Source organism: Bidens hawaiensis, unplaced genomic scaffold, assembly GCF_021521415.1.
Source record: "Bidens hawaiensis isolate Kalapana, Puna unplaced genomic scaffold, B.hawaiensis_p1.1 tig00014899_1, whole genome shotgun sequence".
Taxonomy (NCBI): Eukaryota; Viridiplantae; Streptophyta; class Magnoliopsida; order Asterales; family Asteraceae; genus Bidens; species Bidens hawaiensis.
Genome location: NW_027492318.1, coordinates 474,619 through 498,296, shown reverse-complemented (window position 1 = coordinate 498,296; position 23,678 = coordinate 474,619). Strand labels below are relative to the sequence as shown.

Here is a 23,678-nt window from a genome sequence, read left to right as displayed (position 1 = left end):
CCAGCTGGGGCACTACATCACTTCACGCACTCTTGCTGACAACGGCGCTTCGTCGACAGTGATGTACAGACAGTTCTTTGATAAGCTGGATGATGAAGACAAAGAACGCTTGGAAACGGTCTACGCTTCAATGGAAGGGTTTGACGGAAGTACAGAAACACCCCTGGGTATCCTATCTTTCCCCGTTACTCTTACTGATGGGAATCATTCACGCACAGAAGACGTGGATTTTGTCGTGATGAAAAAGCCACATCATACGTACGACATCCTATTCGGAAGAGACGGGATGGCAAGATTCAACGCCGTGGTATCTTCAGTCCATGGCATGATGGGATGGCCAACAGCTGAGGGTGTAGCAATGATCTCTGGCATTCCCCAGAATTTGGTGAGCGATAACGGCACCAACTTTGCTGACAAGAAGCTACAACAGTGGCTAAAAGAACTTCAAATCACCCACACCTTTACCTCAGTGGCACACCCGCAAGGTAATGGTGAGGTGGAAAGAGCAAACAAAAGCATCGTTGATGGCATAAAGAAAAGACTCTCGGAGCACAGATCCGGCTGGGTGGACGAGCTTCCGCACGTCCTTTGGGCAAACAGAACGCTGAAGAAGGCCAGTACGGGAGAAACCCCGTTCAGCCTCACTTATGGCACTGAAGCCATGGTCCCGGTCGAAATTGGTCTACCCTCACCAAGGGTCTTGAGTCAGCCAGAAGACAATGATGCGGAAAGACGGTTGGATCTTATGCTAACCGAGGAACGCAGAGACTTAGCCGCTGTGTGTGAAGAGAACTACAAACGACAAATGCAAAAGTACTACAACACGCGGGTAAAACTCTGCAACTTCAAGGAAGGAGACTACATACTGCGTAACAACGAGGCTTCAAACCAAGAGCGCTCAGGAAAGCTGGCCCCGATCTGGGAAGGGCCATACATTATCAAAGAAGTCCTGGGAAAAGGCGCATACCGGCTTGAAAGGCTCGATGGCACTCCTATCCCAAGAACGTGGAATGGAGCTCAATTACGCAGATGTTATATGTAGATCAATTCCAAACTTGTAAAGAAAAGGCTTAGAGCCACTTCTAATGGAAATGATTCTCCTTACACAATGTGTTGATAGCCTTGCCTTTAACTTATGAACTTCCCATGTGCCGGTATTCACCGCACCAATGCGTGAAGAAGTAAGTAGTTGCGTGTGGAAGGCGGCAAAACCCGCATAAACAACGCTAAAAATGTTAAAAAGTTCTAAGGAAAACCTACACGCAGGTCAGATGTAAGTTAAGTTTAGCCATCCTTGTAAGTGCAAGTGACGGTCTTACCCGCACAATCACGAACAAGGAAGCAAAACTTCAACCTATCATCTACCACGTTCAAAGGTTAACTTATACTAAAAAATAATAAGGAAAACCTACACGCAGGTCAGATGTAAGTTAAGTTTAGCCATCCTTGTAAGTGCAAGTGACGGTCTTACCCGCACAATCACAAACAAGGAAGCAAAACTTCAACCTATCATCTACCACGTTCAAGGGTTAACTTATTCTGAACACTTAGAAAATTTCAAGGAAAAGATAAGGAAAACTTCCGCGCAGGATAAATGTAAGTTTAGCCATCCTACTAAGTGCAAGTGACGGTCTTACCCGCACAATCATGAAAGAGGAAGAAAAAATAAACTTATAATTTACCATGTCAAAAAGTTAACTTATCTAAGTACTAAAGAAATTGCCAAGTGTAAACATGCGTTAAATAAAGAAAAGGACAAACACATTCTTTATTTCAACTTGAATATTACAAACATTGCTGGGTATATACCCGCATACAAAAGAAGTAAGAGCAAATATCTACACTAGTGGTGGAAAGGGATCTTTTGGATCATGCTTCAGGACCACTTCCACTTGGACCCGCACCATCAGCAGAGCAGGACGGTTCAAGGAAAGCTCTAAGGACAGCAAGCCCATCATCAGCAGCAGCAATTTCATTTACCTTCTCCACCACCGGATGCGGGAAGGCAGCATAATGGTTCACTGCTTGGTCATAAATAGTTTCGGTATCCGCATTATACAGAGGGAAGTTGGAAGGCGGAACGCCTTTCTCAGCAAACCCTAGACCAAGCAGGAAGCCGGTCCGTTCCCCATCCTCATGAGAAGCGTCGAGGGCTGCGGTCATAGCATCATCGTAAGAGGTCTCTGAAAAGACCCGACGCACAACCTACAAAGAAAACACAAGTATTAGAACCTTTTCTTACATAAGAAAAGCGTGAAGATAAAACTAAACATACCTGAGGCAACGCTTCTCGAAGAAGCCATTGGAGGGCAGCTTGAGCTTCGTTATGGGCGCGTTCGGCTTCGCTCTTGTTAAGGTTGGCAAGTAAAACTTCCTTTGCGGCAGCCTCTTCGACGCCCTTAAGCTTCCGCTCGGTGTGGTCAAGCACCCCCCTCTGGTCCAGGATTTCCTGGAGTTTCTTGGCATCTTCCATTGCCAAGGCATCATGAGCGCGTTGGAGAGCCTCTAATTTGGCCTTGAGCTCCTCATTCTCCACACGCAAAGGCTCAGCAACGGCTTCAGCCTTGGCAGCCCTCTCGGTTGCGTTTCGCGCAGTCTCCCTGGCCAGCCGAAGCTGTTCATTCACAGCTTGGGCAGCCTTGGAGCGGGCCTCGAGTCGCGCCTGAACTTCAACCTCGAGGGCCTTGAAGGCCTTCTCCTTGTCGGCGGCAGCTGCCGCCAGCTGTTGGTTCTCCTCCCGAAGAGCACGCGCCTCAGATACGTCCTTGGCGCGAGCTGCTTTCAACTTGTTGTTTTCACGACAAAGCAGCTCGACGCGCGGCTGCATCCGGGCTTGGAGAACCCGAAGCTCATTGGTTAGCCTACCCTCCTGGTAGCTAGCCATGGCCTCCCCCAACGCACCATGAGGAGCAGCGTGGCGAGCCCAGTCCACGCACTCCACAGGGGTACGAAGGGTTGTTCCTCGGCGTATGTTCCATCGCGGAACATACACTTCATTGGAATCCGACACTGCAAAAGAAACAAAGGCAGTAAGGAAAAGATGATAAAAAACAAGGGAAAAAGAAAGGAACCCCACGCACCTGTAGGGTCAATGACAGGCCGATAGCCGCCAAACCCATCACCTGAACCTAAAGGAAATCCATCCAACAGGTCAGGCAGACGGGAAGGTGGCAAAGATCGGCGGGAAGCCCTGCGCGTACCTGATGGTCCGGCCATCGGTGCCGGTGGCGCGGGCATGGTGGCAGCCGCTGTGGTCGCCGTTGTGGTCGCCGCCGTGGTCGCCGCCTCATAGTCAGCAGCAGCAGTAACCGCCGGCTCTGTGAAGGATGCTGTAAAAATCGCACTCACGACCGGCGGTGACGTCATCTCAGCTGGAACAGTCTGCTCAGGAGCAACTGAACCAGCGGAAGCAGGCGCGGTCACCTGGGTCGACGCCTCAGGTAGGCTGACCAAGCCTACCGTCATTGGCGGAAGGGTACTCCTCTGCGCTTCACCCCGGAATGCGTCAACATCCACGCCTGCACAAAGAAGAAAGTGTTAGATAAATTTATAGTGATAAATCTACAAAGAAACTATGATTGTACTTACGGGTTTTCTTGACCCTGAACGTACGGACGGGCGGGGAGGAACCCGATGGAGCCGGCCTCTTGGTACCAATCACCGTCGTCGTCGCTGGATCTCCGGAGGTAACAGTCGTAGCCTCCGGAGCAGTGGTCTCCTCACCACCGGGGTTCCCCGCCACCTCTTCATTATCTGACTCGGAGTCAGATAAAATCACCGGATCAGCTGTGGAGGCCTTCTCCTTCCCTTTCCCGCCGGCAACCCTCTTCTTCCGCACCAACGGAGGAGCATCTGAGGATTCCTCAGAAGACAGGTCGTTAATTCCAGCAGCGGGTAGAGCATTGAGGGATTGAGGAAAGAATATCGCCTTACCTGGCCGCCGGTGGCTCAGGATCTCGTGGCCCAGCGGATAGACCTCCACAAACCGATCCGCCGTTTGCTCCAGGATGGGCAACTCGCCCTCGTCCAGAGCACGAGTACCCATCCGCGCGGGACCGTCGGTTTCCCGCGGGTACAGAAGCGACTCCAAATCATTTCCCTCTGAAAGAAAAGAAACAGTTAGAAGACAACCTCGTATCAAAAAGAAAGACAAGACATACCATAGGGAATAGAGTTCAAACCATATTCCAGAAGGATGGGAACCTGAGACGCATTCTTCCACACCCGGCTCATCCCTAACATGACCATCCCGGACTCCGCAAACCGGTAAACCGGAGATTGGACCCGGGATATCTTCGAAAACCATTCCGCCTCCTGGTAATTGGGGGCGTAAAGGCTCGGTATCGCTTGGCCATTTTTAAACTTCATGGCAAGGGGGACGGCGCGGGCAGAAATGTAGAAGAATTCCTGCTTCCACGCGCGAAGACTGCGCTCGGTGTCGCAAATCTTCAGACCCTTAATACGGGTCGTCAGGGTGTACCACCCCTGGATGCACCTCCAGGTATAGAAGGTCATCAGGCGGTCCACATGGGGCTCGATGCCCAAAATCCGGCACACCCACTCAAAATGGCGAATCTTGGCGATCGCCATGGGGTGCAGCTCGGTCAAATGAACACCGTGCCTCTCAAGGACACGGTAAACAAATTTTGTCAATGGGAATCTAAGATTCCCATAGACAAAAAATGCAGCATAAACCCCGATCTTGCCTCTGGGGGCATCGTACACGGTCTGGTGGGATTCAGGAAACTCAGGCTCGAGGGGATCGAGCATGAACTTCCTGACAACATACCGGTACTGATCGCCGGGCAGAGCACACTGGCACTCGCCAGCAGTACTCCTGTCGTCGGCCACAGCTTCAGCATCACGTGAAGACATCTTGCAGAGGAAGAAGAAAACGATTTCGAGAGAATGCTCGATTAAATAAAGGAGTATTCGCCGGAAATCGCCTTAAAGATGAAGAGAAGAGTGAAAAGTGTGAATTGCAAATAACCCTCTCCCCCTTTATATAGTAATCGCAATTAATGCGGTGAATTTAATGCGGAGGAGAGAGAAATCGAAGGTGCAATGAAACTATGACACGTGGCAAAAAGCAAGCTGGCAACAGCTGTTGACAGGACGCGTGCTAGTAATTTCGCGGCCACGCGCCCGAAAAATCGTGCCCACGCGCCTAAAAAAGCGACTGGAATGACCATGTTCTGTCACGTCACCATAACTTCCTGCACGTCCTGACACAGTCAGAAGAAACCGCCGCACGACGTTTCAGATGTCTGGACCGTTCTTATCCTTACCAACCTTTCGAATTTCAAAATTCAAAATTCAAAAAGATTCAAAAGTAAGCGGGAAAATACCCCTTACCTTGGCAACCAAGTAACCATAAGACGGATGCGGGTACAGTGTTCAGGCAAAACCCTTCACATACCTAGCACCCGCAGAGAATTGAAGCCAAGAAAACCCCGGCAACAAAGTAACTATAAGGCGGGTGCGGGTACAGTGTTAGGGCAAAACCCTTCACATACCTAGCACCCGCAGGGAATTGACGCCAGAGGTACCTTGAAAATAAAGTAACTGTAAGACGAGCGCGGGTACAGTGTTAAGGCAAAACCCTTCACATACCTAGCGCTCCGCAGGGAATTGAAACCAAGAAGGATCTTTTGGGCAATGCTTGTGGAAACGGAAATAACATCCCCGCATAGCGGGAACGTCGAGAAATACATTGTTTTGAGGCTCCAGGATGGAATTGGTGGTTTAAACATAATTGATCACTATGTTCAAAACCACTAAAACCTCAAGGAGAATCCACACAAGTGAGACTCAACGCTCCTGACTTGCGAGAAGGTTACATACCTACCCGCATCATACCCAAAGATCAAACAAAAAAAAAATCGGGAATTTTTGCAAGTGACATTAGGAAATCCGCGGGAAGAATCCCCACGGAGAACCTTAAAACTAAAAACCTTTTCAAAACCCCTTGCTTAAAGTCCAAAAGTTCACCTCACTTTATTGAACATTTGTGAGAAGAACATTGGACTGGGGGGACTTGAAGAGGTAGGTCCCAGCAGAGCCCAGTTGGTCCCGCAAGACTCACCTTGAACAGGGACGTCGGCGCAAAGACCATCTGCTCCCGCAGGACCCACCATGCTCATAGAACCTTACGCGCAGTACGCAAGCTGTACACGCAGGGAAAGCCTCCCAATGGTGAAGTACCCCGCCTGTTCCCGCAGTTGCGGATACAAGCCATCAGGGAAGGCTACCCGCAGACAGCAGGGCTACACGCACAAGACAATAGATACTTCAGTAGTCACATGAAGGAATGAGCAAGGCAGGAACAATCCCGCCTAAATGAGCCAGTCTGTATGATTCTGAAAGATCTTTTGTACTATACCTGCCAAGGTATGGATAGGACAGACGATCTGACCAGAACAACCCATGAGCCAATCACAGGGTGACAGCTCATCGACAACAGTGCGAGGAGGAGCACCCTCTAGTACTGTTTGTCACTATTAGCCGCTGCCTACTCACCAACCCTTACTGTGGGACATGCGCAGCCTACAGTTGGTGGAATAGTGTTACTATTGGCCGTAACCTTTTCACCAACCAGCATGGCCTGCGTACAATCCACAGTAGGTGGGACGTGCATAATCTACAGTTGGCGGAATAGTGCAGCCGACTTTGTCACTGTTGGCCGTAACCTACCCACCAACCAGTATGGCCTGTGCATAGTCCACTGTTGGTAGAACAGGAATACTATTCAGCCGGCTGTACCTGCTTGGAAACCTACCTTCGGCTATAAATACTCCAACATCTCGGAATGGTAAGATCATCTGCTATCCAGTTATCTAGCAATCTCTTAATATACACTTATATTCAGAGCAACCTAGTCTGATTCTCACGCCGGAGGGTGGTCACAAGGAGGAACCCCCCCCTTCTCAGTGACGAGCTTACGGTGTTTGTTTTGCAGGTCGCCTGAAGAACAGCCTTCTCAGCTAGACCTCATCCGTGGGAAACATTACTTAACCCCCAGATCATCTATAATCTGTACCGGGTCACCTAGTGTTTCTTCAGTACGAGTAATTAACCAGTGGGATGCTTTTTGGAAGGGCTATGGGCGAAATGAGCTGGGATGGAAGATGAGTGTATAGAGCTGCACAGAACTCTTGTTATATAACTCTTTATGGTTATTTTGTTATTTTAGTTTTTGAGATTGTTTATTGTGGGTGTGTTAAATGTACAATGTAGGACTGCATGTTTGTAGTTTTCTCTGGTTAGTTTTGTGGGATCTTGTTATTTGTCTGTTGCATGCCTTTTTGATGGGTTTACGCCTGGTTTTTCGCGTTTTCTTTATTCAAAGTCACGTAACAAGAGCGTAACAAGAGTGTGTTCGTGTTCAGTGTTCAATACGTGACCGCTGAAAGATCCACATAATCATTTAAAGGAACAGATGCTGTTATGTACAATCTTAGTGTCACATTTAACGCAATAGGTGTACAAACTTTTTTATACAAGTTCAAAGTTTAGAATGATAAAAGTACAAAGGTTATGCTAGAGTTGAAGGTCTAGTCTATATTCAATTTCTTGCATATTAACTCACTTCATTAAAATATTTATATTATTTATTTTATTTTTGTTTTTTTTACCACCGCTCATAACCAAGCCCCTTTCTTCTCCACCCGTTCTTCACCTCCACACTGCCAACCACCACAGTACATCCACCACCGCTCATAACCACCGTCACACATCCTACCGAAATCACCCACCAGTCACTGTTTGCGTCACCGCCTCTACAACTATTCATTGTCTTCCTTCGATTACAGTTCATCCTGCGTCTTCCTGCTCTTGTCGATTGCAGAACACTGTATAAGTGAAACCATACGCCGGTTGTCCACCGTGTCACCGCCGTACCGCCACCAGTCTCCGGCAACCTTGTATTTGTCACCACCACAGTTAACCGTCAATCCCTCAGTTAAACGTGTTTCAATCTAAGTGAGGGAAGCTTCTGGAAACCCTAACGGTGTTCTGCTTTAAGTCCACATCGGTTTCAATACTGAAACCCTAAACCCTAACGGTGTTCTGCTGTTGTGTTTTTGGGGTTTTCAAATCTGAAACCCTAACGGTGTTCTTGGTTCAATACTGATCGATTTGCTTCTCGTTGATCTTGTTATTGTTGAAGGTCACAACAGTTGAAGAAGGAATCGTTCTTGGCTGCGGGATTTTCTGATAGTTTGTAACCCTAAGTGAAGGTTACAACTATCCTATTATTACTGCAATTACTTGGTGAGATCGTTCCTTACTATTTTTTATCTTCTGCAATTACTTGGTGAGATCGTTCATTACTGTAATTAAATAATAAGGATATTATTTAATAAGGATATTATTATTAAAAGTATTACTATTGTTATTTTTATATTATTATTACTACGTGATCCGGATCTTTGGAGTTTATTTTCATTTTAAGATCTCTTGACTATTATTGTTATTGCTACACACTATTATTATTATTATTATTAGTTTTTGTTACTATTATTATTATTATTATTATTATTGATTTGGTGTTCTATTGCCTGTGTTTGTGTGACTAGTTGCAACCATAGAGCGTAGGAACCATGACTATTACTTGAGACCATGTCCTGAAACGAGGGGTGTAGGAAAGAGTAAAGATAGGGAGCGTATATTGCGTTTGGCTTCTTGGAATGTAGGAACATTAAATGGTAAGTTGCTAGAATTGGTAGATGTGCTTAAAAGACGTAGGGTTCAGATAGCATGCCTCCAGGAGACTAAGTGGAAAGGACATAGAGGGGCTGAGTGTAATGGGTATAAGTTGTGGTACTCGGGGTCTGATGGAGCTAGGAATGGAGTGGGGTTTCTAGTGGCTAAGGAAATACACACTAGTGTGGTGGAGGTGATAAGACATAATGACAGGATTATGGTGTTGAAATTAGTACTAGGAGAGGAAGTAGTGGCAGTAGTCTCCGCCTACGCGCCTCATGTAGGCCTAGGGGACCAGGAAAAGAGAGAATTTTGGGATTGCCTAGACGCAGTGGTAGGGGGCATACCTAGGGGGGAGAGGATTTGCATAGGAGGTGATTTTAATGGACACATTGGTAAGGCTAACGATGGTTTTCAAGCCGTACATGGGGGTTTCGGTTTTGGTGATAGGAATGAGACCGGAACAGATCTTCTAGAGTTTGCGGTGGCACATGACCTAGGTATTATAAATTCTTATTTTAGGAAACAAGATTCTCATTTAATCACTTTTAGCAGTGGCGGACGCGACACGCAAATTGACTACCTTTTGATGAGGCAAGGAGACCGACGGTGGAAGGACTGCAAAGTCATACCTGGGGAGGTAGTTGTGACTCAACATCGACTACTAGTGACAGATATAGCCTTCAGAAATAAACTGACTGTTCGAGAGAAGAAAGGTACACCGAGAATTCGATGGGGAAATTTGAAGGACGAAAATCTCCTACTGTTTAAGGATAAACTCATACTGCATACGCGGGCTCGACTAAATGGGGACTCAACTCATATATGGGATGCTATGGAGACAAAGATCATCCAAGTAGCAAAGGAGACTCTCGGGGTCACAACAGGAAAGACAAGTGGGCATAAGGAGTCTTGGTGGTGGAATGACGCAGTGCAAGACAAGATAAGGGACAAACAAGGATGTTTTAGGGAGCTAATGAGGTGCACGAATGAGGAGGAGCGAGTGGAATTGAGGGACAACTACAAAACGGCCAAGATAGAGGCGAAGAAGGCAGTGGCGGAAGCAAAGAAGGCGGCCTTTAAACGGATGTATGAAAGTCTACAAACAAAAGAGGGGGAACAAGCTATGTTTAAGATTGCCAAAGCCAGGGAGCGTAGAAGGCAAGATCTAGGACCGGTGAAGTTCATAAAGGATACAGATGGGCGTGTACTGGTCAAGGAGCAGGACATCAAGCTAAGATGGCAAACCTACTTCCACAATCTTTTTAACAATGGGAGAGCTTACCAAGAAGAACATGACAACACAAACTTTCAACGACAACAATCGAATAACTGCTACTGCCGACGGATCACACGAGAAGAGGTGAAGGATGCACTGAGGAGGATGGGAAGGTCTAAGGCGGTTGGCCCAGACAACATACCCATCGAGGTGTGGAAGTGTCTGGGGGAGGAAGGAGTCATGTGGTTAACTACTCTGTTCAATAGTATTCTCAAATCAGGTAAGATGCCAGACCAGTGGAGGAGCAGCGTTGTAGTTCCTATCTATAAGAACAAAGGAGACGCCCAATGTTGTGGTAACTACCGAGGAATCAAACTACTAAGTCATACTATGAAGCTATGGGAAAGAGTGATTGAGGTTAGACTTAGACGAGAAACTCAGGTTACGGTCAACCAATTTGGCTTCATGCCGGGGCGTTCCACCACAGAGGCAATACACCTTATAAGAAGATTAATGGAAAAGTATAGGGAGAAGAAGCGTGATCTACATATGGTGTTTATTGACCTAGAAAAGGCCTACGACAGTGTGCCACGACAGGTGCTCTGGGAGTGCTTGGAGGGTAGAAGAGTGCCCAGGAAATACATAGAGAGGATATGTATACCAGGAGTGAAACAAGTGTCCGTGCGCCAGTGGGGGATACTGATTTCTTTCCTGTAGAGGTAGGTCTTCACCAGGGGTCAGCGTTGAGCCCGTTTCTCTTTGCAGTAGTCTTGGATGAGCTGTCAAAGTCGATTCAGGGGACTCTCCCGTGGTGCATGATGTTCGCAGACGATATTGTGTTACTTGCTGAGAAAAAACAAGATCTAAACATGAGGCTTGAGGAGTGGCGAACAACCTTAGAGACAAAAGGTTTAAAGATAACCGATCTAAGACGGAGTACCTCCACTGTGATTTTGGTGGGATAAACGACAATGAAGACGCACAGATCACAATTGAAGGGCAGGTGGTCCCGCAGGTAACGAAGTTCAAGTATTTAGGATCTTTTGTACAGAGCGATGGGGAATTAGACAGTGATGTGACCCACCGAGTTCAGGTAGGATGGTGTAGATGGAAAGCAGCCACAGGTATATTGTGCGACAAGAGTTTCCCGACTAAACTAAAGGGAAAATTCTATAGGGTGGCAGTTAGACCTGCAATGCTATATGGAACAGATTGTTGGGCCATCAAGAAGGCACAAGTGCGGAAGATGGAGGTAGCAGAAATGAGAATGCTACGTTGGATGTGTGGGCACACAAGGCTAGACCGAATAAGAAACGTTGTGTTTCGCGAGAGATTAGGGGTGGCGAACATAGCAGACAAGATAAGAGAGTGGAGATTGAGATGGTTTGGACATGTAAAGAGAAGACTGACGACGAATCCGGTTAGATCCGTAGACAACATTACTATAGAGGGGAGGAGGGGTAGAGGACGACCGAAATTGACTTGGGATGAGAGGATTAGGCATGATTTGATAGACCTAAACCTCTCCGAGGACATGGTTGAGGATAGGAATTCGTGGAGAAGTAGAATTAAAGTTAAGGATTTTTAGAGAGAATTGAATACCTTAGGGCTTAGACTTAACTTATTTAGGTCACATACCATAATGGTATTTCCCTTACATATATTATTATTATTATTATAATTATTATTAGCTTTTATATAGCTGTTAAACTGCGATCTTATTATTAATATTATTATAATTAGCAGTAGTTTTTATATAGCTGTTAAACTTTGATTTTTATATAGTTTTTATATAGTAGTTTTTATATAGTTTTTATACAGCTATATATGGAACAGATTGTTGGGCCATCAAGAAGGCACAAGTGCGGAAGATGGAGGTAGCAGAAATGAGAATGCTACGTTGGATGTGTGGGCACACAAGGCTAGACCGAATAAGAAACGTTGTGTTTCGCGAGAGATTAGGGGTGGCGAACATAGCAGACAAGATAAGAGAGTGGAGATTGAGATGGTTTGGACATGTAAAGAGAAGACTGACGACGAATCCGGTTAGATCCGTAGACAACATTACTATAGAGGGGAGGAGGGGTAGAGGACGACCGAAATTGACTTGGGATGAGAGGATTAGGCATGATTTGATAGACCTAAACCTCTCCGAGGACATGGTTGAGGATAGGAATTCGTGGAGAAGTAGAATTAAAGTTAAGGATTTTTAGAGAGAATTGAATACCTTAGGGCTTAGACTTAACTTATTTAGGTCACATACCATAATGGTATTTCCCTTACATATATTATTATTATTATTATAATTATTATTAGCTTTTATATAGCTGTTAAACTGCGATCTTATTATTAATATTATTATAATTAGCAGTAGTTTTTATATAGCTGTTAAACTTTGATTTCCTTTATTTTGCTTCATACACATGTACTTAGAGCCGAGGGTCTCTCTGGAAGCCACTTCTTTATTCCTTTGGATAGAGGTACGGTGTGCCTACATCCCACCCTTCCCAGACCCTACTTATAGCTTTGCTGTCGGTGGGATTTTACTGGGTATGATTGATTGATTGATTGATTGATTTTATTTTTGTTTTTCTTAAATAACAATATTAAATATTATTATCATTGATTTACTTTTTATAAAAGGTAGTGTTATATAGACACCCATTTTTAGGGTGCGTTACAGTATCATCACATTACTCCAGCAATCAAATCAACATTATCTTATACATTGTCTTATACGTCTATAACATTTCTATATGCCCGTATACATTTGTTAAATTCCGTATACGTATCAAATCATATCAATAAGAGATTGATTAGTAAAGTATAGGCTAAATATATAATAAAGTATAAAAGCCATTTTTCGAAGGGTGCTACTATATGTTGTTAGTAAAAAGCTAGTTTTTAGAAAAATCAGGATCTGTATCGGTAACGGTAAATACCGAATTTTTTTTGCCTACGGTACAGATACTGAATCAAGCATTTTCGGTACCAGTACCAAGTATTTAAAAATTCGGGATCGGGAAATTCATGATCGGTACCAGTTGGTACCGAGCTCATCCTAATGCACATCACATATTACGCAATCATACAAGCCTTGCTATAGGCTAAAAATGGTTACATGGGCTTTACGACATTATGCATCGCCACATCAGTCACTTCTTTGTCACTCTAACACATCATACAATTTGCACGATTTTGCGATTGCTAACCCATACGGGCCACATAAACATTATGGCTCGTATAATATCTCATTCTAACACATTATACAAACAATATCTTATTTAAATACAAACAATAATTTTGCCACTACACTTTTGGCAGTTACAAGCCCACTTCATTTTTCTGTTACAAACCCAATTTTGGCGCCAATTTCATGGACACCAAAAACCATCTTTCTTCAGCAACAACTCATCCCAACACTCAAACCATGAAACTTGAATTAAACCCACAAACATTAACACACTGGAAACCACAATCAGATTGGTACTCGCCAACTCGCCTCCACCACAGCCCGGTCGTATACGATTTCCCAGTAACCATCCACTCTTCATTCACCTCTTTTCCATCATTTCTTGATAATAATAATAATAATAACAATAATAATCTAATTGTTATTTCCTTTATGGGTTTTGTTATTCAGGGCGATCGGTTCATACCCAACAGGAGTTTGATGGATCTTGATCAAGCTTGCACCTTGTTGACTAGTAGAACCAATTATCCACCCAAATGCAATTTCAGTGTTAGTTTTATTCATTTTCTTTTTCAGAATTTCAAGATTCTTGTGGGTTTTGTGTCTTGTGTAAAGATTTTATCTTTTTTGTTTAATTTGGGGTTTTTAGTTAAATTTATGCAATTTGATAAAAGGGTATTTCAATCAGGATTTTTGAAGTTTTTTGGGTTATTTTTTGGTTTTTTCTTCAAATTTATACAATTTGATAAAAGGGTATGTCAAACTGGTATTAGTTGAAATTTTTAGTGTTTTTTTGGGTTTTGTATCTCCTCAAAAATTCTTATCTTTTTAGTTTATTTTTGGGTATATTTTAAATTTATGCAGTTTGATCAAAAGGGTATTTCAAATTAGTATCCGGGTCATGCAAATCTTGAAATTCTTGTAATTTGTAACAGGAAGAATACCGAAGAATAATGGAGGGAAATCTGACGTTAGATAGCGAAGGAAGACCCTTTAGACTGCTTGTTTTTAGAGGAAGCCCGAAATCAAGTCGAAAATCGATTAAATACGTCGACAAAATCCGTCGCGATGACGAAGAAAATTTCAAAAACAGGCATCACATAAACCAGCAAAGAAAATTACCAAAGGTAATATTTTTATATATATATATTCAGCTTATAAAATGTTATTTAAAAATATTGACTTTTTTTTTTAATTTTGTTGTTCAGAAAGAAACTAAAATACTGGATGCACCTTTGATTCGGGACGATTTCTACATGAATGTAATGGATTGGGGGAAGAATAACATTCTTGCAATTGCATTGGGGCAAGAGTTGTACTTATGGAATCCGGTGAATCAAGCCGTGAATTGTTTGCTTACAACCGAGGGTTCAAATGACCGCCCGTCTAGTATTTCATGGTCTCACGATGGCAACACGCTTGCAGTTGGTCTTTCGCAGTCGCAAATTCAGCCTTTTGACTCGCAGACGAGCACACTCGTAAGAATTATTATCTCATTATAGTTGATATATAAAAATGTTATTTAAAATTTTAATTAAAAATGAACATTGTTTATGTAGATTAATAGGCTAGAAGGTCATCATGCAATGGTAGGAGCAACTTCATGGAATGGTCACATATTAGCCAAGCCATTTTGAACCATGATGGTATTATTATTATTATTTATTTTTTTTCTTTTAATTTATTTTTTTACTCGTTTTCGTGATAAAAAAACCTTATATTAATTACGAACAAAATGTAAAAAAATTTATTATTTTTGATTGGCAGTGAGGGTTAGAAACGGTCTAGTGTCATGTTTAAAGGCGCACAAAAACCAAGTTTGCGGTTTGAAATGGTCGATGACGGGCAACTTACTGGCTAGTGGTGGTGATGACAGTGTTGTGTACATATGGGAAGCTTCAAGGATGAACTCAGCCCAGTTCGTGCACCGGTTCACGAACCATGTGGCTGTAGTCAAGGCGCTCGCTTGGTGTCCTTATAACTTTGAAGTGTTGGCTTCTGGTGGTGGCACAAATGATGGGTGCATTAAGTTATGGGACACTCAACAAGGCACTTGTATTAATAGTATCAACACAGAAGCACAGGTTTTTCTTTTTTTTTTCTAACTTCAATATTCACTGCTTTGTGTAGTTGTAACTTATGCATTAACAGTTGTATCTTTTTTTTTTTTTTTTTTTTTGCAGATTTGTGCATTGGAGTGGAACAGGCATTATAAGGAGATAGTAAGTGCACATGGGCATAGTATACATAATGCAAGTAAGAATAATAATATGTCTCTATGGAAGTATCCGTTGATGGTTAAAGTCGGTGATATAACGAGCCATTCGGCTAGGGTGTTGCAGCTGGCTCAGAACCTGGATGGGTTGACGTTGGTTTCGGCTAGTGCTGATGAGACGCTTCGGTTTTGGGAGATATTTGGGCCACCGCCACGGTCGAATAGACAGTATAGTAGTATTTTGTCCTTGAAGGCATCTTCTATAAGATGATAGATGCATGTTGTATATGTTAGATCCTTGTTTAAACCATATTGGTATTATATACATTTGGTCAAAAATCAATTTTGAAAGATTTAAATCAATTTCATAAGTTTTTTAATAATTTTTTTATAAACCAAAACTCCAATTGTGACTCCAACTTCTTTCATAAGTTTTTTAAATATTTTTGGTTCCTAATTTTGTGTTATTTTTTTTAAACCATCTCATTTTTTCATGTAATTTACTTATCATAACCATGTTTAAAAATTACCTGATTAATCTACTTATATTTAAAAAGATTTAATTAATGCACTGTTTTTCGGAGGTAAAAAGTTATTTTTTTTTGGATTTTGTAAATCTTTTATTAAATTTTACAAGAATTAATGTATATTTTCTACAAATTAAACCTTTTTGTGTTTGACAATGAAGAATTTGAGTTAGGCCTTGCGAGGTTGTCAGTTTGAATCCTAAATCCACCTAGGTTTTCTTCTGCCACCGTGTGTTACACTAGAGAGTTATGTTCTTGTGATGGCACAACGGTCAAGTGGCAGCCGGCGGTATGGTTTCTCGGAGGAACGCCCATGCCAAACTCTAAAGCCAACGTGGGCCCGGTTAAGACAACATAGTCTAGCCTAGAGGTGGGCAAATAAACCGGTTAACCGAACTGACCCGAAAATCGAACCAAAATCGAACCGGTTTGAAACCAATTACACCAATTGAAATCATCGGTTTGGAACCGGTTTATGATTTTCTCCACAAAAACTGGTTGGTTCCAAACTGGTTAACTGAACCGAAATTGGCCAAAACCGGGTAAAAATCGATCAAACCCCTAACCGAAACCGATCAAAACCCGAACCGAAACTGATCGTTACATGGTAAGAAACCGGTTTCAACCCGAACTGAAACCGATCATAAACCGGTTTTGACTTTTGTTGACCAACCCGAACCGGTTTTAACCCCAAGCGGTTTTGAGTTTTAAACCGGTTTGTGCACCTCTAGTCTGACCTGGGACAATAAGACTCTCAAAATTGGAAAATATAACACACAATAAAGTCACCGTTTCAAAATACACGTATTATTATCATAACTTGTTTTTTATCCATAAAACCATTACATATACACTAATTTTTCTTAATACACATAATTTCACAGTTTCATTCATGGCAGATCAATCTGAAAGCTTCCAGTCTTCTTAACACCGCAAATCGGGCAGATCTTAAGTCTCCGCTCGCACACCATACACACGCACAAATGTCTACACGGTAGCCACAACATACACGCCCGTCGACTAGTGCATTTCCTACATTTAATATCCACCCTTCTTTGCCCCCTATACGTATCAACAAAACACGAGTGCGCATCTTCCTGTGGTGCAACATTGCTTGGTTCGCCTATGAACCGCGGCTGGCCTATATTATTTTCCAAACAAAATGTTTTTTCTTCATAGTGTTGATATAACCTTCTAAACAATTCCACTTGTTCCTCTTTGTCTTTTAACTTTCGTTCCATTTCTTTCCTCTTTTCAAATTCGCCCGTGACGGTTTTTCGCCAGAAATCCTCAATGCTTTGTACCATTAGGTTCATCTACAATGCATCATAAAACATATATAAGTGATTGCATAATTTTAAAAATAGGAAAAATATTAATTATGGAACTTGTACCCGTCTATATACAGACAGGTGCATGTATTTCATTGATTACACAGAATTAACGAAAAAAGGATATAAGAAAAAGGGTTTTTTTTATGTATCAAATCAGTGGAATAAAATGAAATAATTAATAATTATGGAACATGCGTGTCTTGTCTAAAAAAATGACAATATACGTTTTTATGCATCAAATCACAAGTATTTCATTTGGAACATAACATTTATTAATCAAAGAAAAAAAATGAAATATATAAATTATGGAAACTGCAAATTTTTATCAAAGATGATGTGAAGAAATACTTTTACTTTGTTTTTTTTTTCTTTTTATTTTTATATGATCTTTAAAGCCTATTCACGTATAGCATTTCCGTGTTTGAAACCATGATTTGTTGAGAAAGAACATTTATTTGCTAAGAAACTTGCAAAAGATTGTGACAACGGTGTTTTCAAACCACGGAAACACTAGATGTGAAAATTAGGTCTCATAAACAGTATCAAAAATGAAACAATTTCTCGCTAAATAACATTTAAAAAAAAAATAAAAATAAAAATTCATCAAATCAAAAGTATTTCATTGGATACTTGGATACATAGTTATAATTAACTATATAAAAAAAAGAAATATTATTTATGGAACATGTGTTGATACAACACATGTTTTATGTATCAACAAATCATCATAGGTTTTTCATTAGTTTGTAAATCTAAGCACCAAAACAACATATTGAAGCATATAAAATAAATAATCATTTTGAAAAAATAATAATAATCAGAAATGAAATCAAACAAAAGAGAGAAATACATTATTATTATTATTATTATTATTTACTTACATGATAATTGACAATGAAGTTATGTTGTGGAACCAAAGCAGACACAAAACCATCATCTGGCACCACTTCTGGTAGTCTATACGGTGACGGTGGCGAGATTCGCAGATCGGTTGCGACAACATTGCGTTGCGGTTGTAGCAAATGACGGGACGGAAACTGAGTGAATGGGTTTGTAAACGGGACTCCACTCGTGCGGTTTAGTATGTCCATTCGCATACGTTTATTTGCGGCGGCAGATGTTTCACACTCGTGGTTATTATTATTAATCTTGTTCTTGTCCTTCCTTGGCGCCATTTTTTAAATGGTGGTCGAATGCTGATATATGTTAATGATATGTTAAAGAGGGTTATATAGGGTACGAAGCGTGGCGGGAAGCTATTGTGACGGTTGGAGATATTACATATTCGTTAAAATTTAATAACCGTCGTAGTTGCAGCTTCCAACTTGTCAAATAATAATAATAATAATAATAATAATAATAATAATAATAATATCTTATTTTTTTAAGGGAAAACTGAGAGAAACTGAGAGAAAATATTATGTTAAATATCATTACTGTTTAAAAATTTTAGACTGCAAATTATCGTGTGTGCTGTTTAAAAAACAATTAATAATGTATAATCACGGATTCGGTTGGTATCGGTTAGGTTTGTCCCAATATAGACATTAAACCAAAAACAAAAGTTAGTAAATATCGAAAATAGTAGTGGCACTCATATAGCATATGATACAAAAAATAGCATATTTAAAGCAACGTGTATTTGGTCGGTAAAACATGGTCGTTGCAGTGACGAGTTGACGTGAATTTGATTGGTACTGGCTACGTTTGTTACGGTTCGGAACTAAACCTCGAAATAGTTCTGTCAAGTTAACATCTTTAAAACAAAAACACATGCGTTACGGCGGTGACTCGACGTGAATTCGCTTAGTACCAATATGATTCTTTACAGGTACGAGTAGAGGTGGTCAAAAAAACCGGTCCGGGAACCGGTTTGGCGGTTTAAACCGGAAACCGGTTTTTAAGAAAACCGGTTTTTTAAAAACCGGTTTGACCGGTTTACAAACCGCCGGTTTGTATATCGGTTACACGTTTTAGAGCCAAAACCGGTTAACGAACCGGTTATAAAAAAACCGGTTTTTTTTAATAACCGGTTATAAAAAAACCGGTTAACCGGTTTTTTTATAAACCGGTTTTTAACCGTTATAAAAAAACCGGTTAACCGGTTTTTTTATAACCGGTTAACCGGTTAAAAACCGGTTTTTTTCCGTTGTATAACGGCTATATAGCCGTTTTTTTTTACCGTTTTTTTTTTTACCATTTTACCCCCACAAACATCTATATATAGTTTAGGTTGGGTATTGGTTAGATCACACTCGATTATACAACTCCAAACGCTCTAAACGTTTATTTCATACGCGATTATTTTGTTATCTCACGCTCAATTATACCACATTACCACTCCATACGCTCTTATTTCGTAGTCGATTATCATGGCCTCCCAAAGTGCTGCTTCATCCGTCAACATGGGTGCCTCGAACACGGGAGAAACGGTCGTTCGGGTCATCCCCACGAAACGAAACCAAGATGTTTGGCAACATTTCGACCTATGCGAAATGTCTAACGGTAGCCAAAAAGCTCGATGCAAACATTGTTTGAAGTTTTATGGCAAAGATGCAAACTCCACTTTAAAAGCGCATGTACAAAGGCCCTTTTGCAAGGCCTTGAAGGACGAATCGGGAAGTAGTTCGCAGCCGGAGATGACGAATCAAGGAACGGTGTTTACGTACGACCTTGAAGCGGTACGTCAACAGTTTTCAAACTTTGTGATTCAACAAACACTTCCTTTCAACCACTTCGACAACCCTCAATTCACGGAGATGATGCAAAAGTATGTTCAACCACGCTACCAACACGTAAGTCGTTCGACCCTTAGAAGAGATTGTCTTAAAGCATGGAAAAACGCTAAATCCGAACTAATTTCATACTTTTCAAACTTACAAACTGGTGTAAACTTAACAACGGATGTGTGGTCGGTACCTAATGGTTCGCCCGACTCATACATTTGTGTGACGGCTCATTGGGTTGACCCCGAGTCGTGGCAAATGATGAAACGAACCGTTGCGTTTCAATTGTTTGATTACCCGCACACGGGTAGAAATATTTTTAAACTCTTGGATAAAGTCATTCGACAATACAAGATTGAACATAAAATCTTTTCAATTTCGTTTGATAACGCGTCCAACAATACGGCCGCGGTTGGCCATTTAAAATTAAAGTATAAACCTATTTGTGATGGAGCGTTTTTTCATAGCCGATGCATTGCACATATTATCAACTTGGCCGTGCAAGATGGGTTAAACGTGATCGAAACGCAAAGAAACAATTTTAAAAGAATGTTACGAGATGTTTTTAGCAACAATACAACATTTTCAAGATACAAAAAATTTTGTGTAGAAGCTAATTGTCAATGGTTGGGGCCAAATTGGGATTGTCCAACAAGATGGAACTCGACTTGTGATATGTTTGAGAAAGCCATCCAACAAAAAGAATCATTAATTGCGTTTCATCAAATTTTGTCAAGTAGGGGTAAATGTGCACCGTACGATCCTAGAAACTGGTTATTGATTGAGATCGTTACGGAGGTCCTTCAAATTTTTAAATCTTGCACAACTAGTTTATCCGGGGTTTACTATCCAACAAGCCCCATTGCTTTACCAAAAATTGCTGTCATGTGCACAAAGTTGAGTGAACTTCATTGTAGGGGTGCACCTTATTTTGATATGGGTGTAAAAATGAAAGAAAAATTTAGAAAATATTTTCAAGAACTACCCGCTGTTTTGACATGTGCTGCTGCGTTAAACCCTTGCATCAATGTTGGTGGTGTTGAAGCTTTAATAGAAAAAAATTGTGATGAGCTAGAGTTAAACGACGATCAAAACCCCTATTATAACCAAACTTTAAAGAATGCTTTCAACACCACCTTGTCAAACATGTATGATGTTTACCTTACAAAATACGGGTCGTCTTCCCAAATTCATGACTCGTTAAGAGCTGTTGCCCAATCCCAATCCCAAACCGACCTTGAAATGGGGATGTACTACATGATTTGGGAAGACGCCGGTAAACGTCAAAAGGTAAACACCCCAAGCAGTGAACTTGGAAGGTATGGTGGTACCAACTTTGTGAAACACATGACTCCGGATGAATTTAGAAGTCTTGATTTGCTGGCTTGGTGGAGAGGTAAGGAGGATGAGTTTCCGATCCTCGCCGCCATGGCCAAAGATTTACTAACGGTCAAAGCTTCCACGGTAGCTTCGGAGTCTGCTTTTTCTGTTTCTGGCAGGGTTATATCGATTAGGAGGACTCGACTCACTCCACCAGCTGTAGAGATGTCGATTTGCTACAAGGATTACTTGGACTCTTTAGATAGGGCACAACATCAACGCTCACTCGAGGGGGAAATGGACTATGAGGCGAGCTTGTATGAAGACGAGGTCAATCAAGGACACACTCAACCAATGACCGATGAAGAAGCCGCGTACGACGATTACCTAAGGAATAGCTCGGGATCGGGTAGCGAAGAAAATTAGTTAAAGAAACAGCAAACATGGAGGCAAATAATGAGTAAGAAACAGCAAGTTGTTAATGTAATCGTGTCTAAGCATTCTTTAATGTTTGTATTTTGAGTTACGAATATGCGATAACGATTTAATGTTTGTATTTTTAATGTAAAAGCTATAAATGAAAGTTATGTGTTTTTAATCTTCCAATCAAAGAACCCTAACAACGAAAGCAAAGAATGGAGTCAGTCCGTTTTGCCTTGTAGTTACCGGTTTGCCTTGTAGTTACCGGTTTGTTTATACTGTGAAAAAATATTGGTTATTTATAAAAAAAAAAAAAAAAAAAACCGGTTAACCGGTTAGACCGGTTATTAAAAAACCGGTTAATAAAAAAACCGGTTTATTAACCGGTTCTAACCGGTTTCTAAACCGGTCCTAACCGGTTAGACCGGTTAGGGTTTTCAGATACAAAAACCGGTTAATAAACGGTCCGGTTATTAACCAAACCGGTTTTTTTCCGGGCCAAAAAAAACCGGTCCGGTTAATAACCGAACCGGTTTTTTAAAAAAAACCGATTTGTGCACCTCTAGGTACGAGTACTACTGAACCTAAAAGAATAGGTTCCTCGTATTATCATATTTAAAAGCAAAAAACAAATAACTAACAACAGAAAAAGCCGGCAATGTTACATGAGTCAACACACCAATGTTGAATCATCAATATTCATATCAAACTTATATTTTAAATACTAAAAAGTCGAGCTAAAACTATTTGTGACACCGACACTCAAAACTTATGTTATAATGTTTAAGTTGTATGTAAAAGCTAAAAAGCATTATAAACTATATTATGAAGTAACAATATTTACAGATGGTTGATCATAGGAAATTTAGGATGATAAAATACGTGGATGAATACTATATAAAGATGTGTACGATTTATAAGATTTTTAGTTTTGGAAAATATTTAAATTCCAAAATTTAAAAATTAAGTGGAAAAATGAATTTGGTAAACTTTGTTATCATTGAATGAACACAATAAATTATATTTATTATAATAATATATATATTATTTGGTTTGAAAATTTTAAATATACTAATTATATAACTAAAATAATATAACAAATATTATTTTTTATGAATGACTTTTTCTCATATTGATAGGTTATCGGTGAAACATGGAAAGATGGAAATGGAAGTCATGGAAGTAGAGGTGCACAAAACAACCGGTTCTGGAGCCGACCTGGTGGTTCTTATTCAGAACCGGACCTGACCCCACCCGCGGTTATGGACCGGGTTTCAGGTTTCCCTCTGAAACTGTACCCGGAACCGGAACCGACCCGGATCTGATGGAACTGGTTCCGCCAATACCCTGTCAAAACCCGGCCGTACTCTACCTGAAACCCGGAAAAAACCCGATAGAACTGGTCAAATACCTAACTATACCCGTACCCGGTTTTGACATTTGTTGACTATACCCGGTTTTGGTTCATGAGAAGTTCCTGATGGAAGTATGGAACTTAGAATGGGCTTTGAAGGATAAACAAAAACATTGGGCTTTTTGGATGATGGGCCATGTTTTGGACTTACAACTGGTTAGCCCATTAGGTATTTTGTTAACCAAATCTTAACGTTGTTAACCGGTTAGTAACCTATAAAAAATGACAGCTTTCAGTTAACTTGCAAGAAATCGGTAACAGGTTTCTAATTGTGGTGGGATTTGTTGTTTTTCACGTAACCTCGACAAATGCATAATCCGCCTAGTTTTAAACAGTCCAACAACACGCTCACTATTTACACAAGACCAAGACCGAAACCAATTAAATATTTAAAGACATCAAACAAATTAGAAACTACAATAAACAACTAAGATTCAAATATGAAAACCTTAACTATATATTTTAAAACATACACATAAATTTTTGATTGGCTCTTAATAGTTAGGCATTTAAGCACCACCATCAATAAAAATGAAATTGATTTATGTTCTTCCAGTGGGACAATCAAACCAACACAATGTGTAATTGTAAAAGTTCAAAATACTAA

At 41.1% G+C, this 23,678-nt stretch overlaps 1 pseudogene; it reads left to right on the top strand.

The window, feature by feature from the left end:
- The first annotated feature begins 13,298 nt into the window (after positions 1-13,298).
- On the top strand, positions 13,299-15,601 carry LOC143548015 (cell division cycle 20.5, cofactor of APC complex-like; annotated as a pseudogene).
- The last annotated feature ends 8,077 nt before the right edge of the window (positions 15,602-23,678 follow it).